This window comes from Diabrotica undecimpunctata, chromosome 9 (genome assembly GCF_040954645.1).
Source record: "Diabrotica undecimpunctata isolate CICGRU chromosome 9, icDiaUnde3, whole genome shotgun sequence".
Taxonomy (NCBI): domain Eukaryota; kingdom Metazoa; phylum Arthropoda; class Insecta; order Coleoptera; family Chrysomelidae; genus Diabrotica; species Diabrotica undecimpunctata.
This window is the reverse complement of record NC_092811.1, coordinates 48,422,330-48,424,613: the sequence shown is the minus strand read 5'-3', so window position 1 is coordinate 48,424,613 and position 2,284 is coordinate 48,422,330.

Below are 2,284 nucleotides of genomic sequence, written 5' to 3'. Positions count from 1 at the left end.
GCCAAATTGCTTTAATAAAATGTTGATATTAAGAAAGATACAGGGTGTTAAGGTGGAAATTTAAAATTTTAATTTTCGCTATAACTTTTACGTTTGTGATTATTTATGTATAAAAATTCATAACTGGGTACTATTGATCATCACAAATTATAATTTGATGCATGCTTTAATGTAGTTGATAGAGGGCGCCACATATGCCACATATGTGGCATACATTTGCGCTTAACTTTTTTGCTCTTTAAGTTACGGATGTTTGTGATATAAAATATTAAAGATATATTATTTTAACAAAAAAAAGGTATACTTGTTAATAACTTCAAAACTTAGCAGTTTTCGAGATAATCGCATTTTACAAATCAACTACATAATTCAGATTTAACGCAATTACTCCAAGCAACGAAAGAAAATTAGACAAAAACATCAATACTTCTGAATTTCGGTATAAAATGCCTTTAATAAAGTTAATAATTAACGAAATATTAAATAAAATAAATATATTAGCAGAATAGAATAGTTAGATTTGACAAAATAACAGAATAATTGGATTTTACATCAAACATTTTACGTTTTGTATTAAATTAAAGTAATAATCAAAATATCGTCGGCTAAGAGTGTTAACCTGCTAACTCCGTTTTTTATCTAAAATGACATTTTAGCGGATTCTGAATCTTTATACCTTCATACATCATCTCACAAACCCTCTAACTCCAATATAGTTTAGAAATAACAAAATTTTAAGTGCACGTTATCCTGCTTTCTCCATAGTGATATTTTTCATAGCGCAACACTGCCATCTCCAGTATAACTAAATGCAGGCAACAAGTGACCACGTGCTTGTGAGTTGCAAATCGTAGTTTTTCAAAGAAATATTAAGGTAAATTTGTGTTCTTCTTATTTTTGATAGAGAGGTAAGTGTATTTCATTGTTTAGTTAACATATGATAAGAAAAATAATTATATTCATGCTAAAAACTGCTAAAATCGAACAAGATGGAGTTAGCAGCAATTCGTTTATTTTACTTATCTACCTATGTTACAATCTAAGTACATAGCAGATTTTCTTAATGTGATTGTTGTTAGAAGTAATTCCATTAGTTCAAAGTTATTTTAAAATTTCTAGAAATTAGTGTTAAACTTTCTAATTTGCCATCAATCCCATTCCTGTTTTACGACTAAATGGGTTTTTACGAGGAAACTATGACGTATAAGTGGTTTTATCAGAAATACGGCTGTACCGTTTCATGTGTCCAAATTCCTAAGAAGAAATATTTTGGGGGCAATCTATTTTTTTATTTTCTCGGCCAGGCGAGGGAAACGTGGTAGTTGAAAGGGGTTGATATCGTTAAAACATGATATTTAATAATGTAATAAATCCAAAGAGAATAATATAAAAATATTAAAGTACAAAAATATTAAAAACTGTTTTTTTAGAATTTGTAAAAATCATTGTTCTAATTCTATTGCAGATGTCTAGAGCAAGTAAAATCCTTAAGTTAGCTGATGAGATAAATGGTATTGCTCAAACTAGTGGAAAAGAATATATTGTTAAAAATGTTGGAAGTGACAATAAGACACCTAGTACAGAAAACGTAAGTTATAATGATACAGAACTGACTGAACTTCTCAATTATTATGACCGAAATATTGTAGTCGCATTGGAAAAACCAAATAACAATGATCTAGACTTTACTCGAGATATACCAGAAGATATTTTCTCAGATGAACGCATGGACCTTAACGAAAATCCCGAAAATTTTTCAGCAACTGGTGATGTTTCACATATTGAATATCAGTGGAATGAAGATGCCATATCAGATGACAGCGATTTCACTAAGCCTTTAGTACCATACTCTGACCATTCGGATTCTGACAGCTATGATGTTCCAGAAAAAAGCAAAAAACGTAAAAAGAGGTTTCAGGTTAATAAAAAGACCTAGTATTCTGAAAAAAATAAAAGTCGTCGGAAAATGGGTAAGAGCTATTTTGGAAGACAGAAAATAAATGGAAAGTGGAACTATGATATGGAGAAAACACCCCGAGAATTAAAAGAAAGATGTTGTTGCAAGACCAAAGAAAATGGATTACTTAAGTGTAATAAAATTTCTGAGGAAGAGAGAAATGTAATATTTAAGTATTTCTGGAATTTAAGCTGGGGAAAAAAAAAAGTATTTGTAGATAATACTGTAAAATCGACTGCTATAAATAGACCGAGAGATAGAAAAGACCCAGAAAAATCTAAACGAAAACAATCGTTAATGTATTATCTTCGAAGGAACGACACAGAT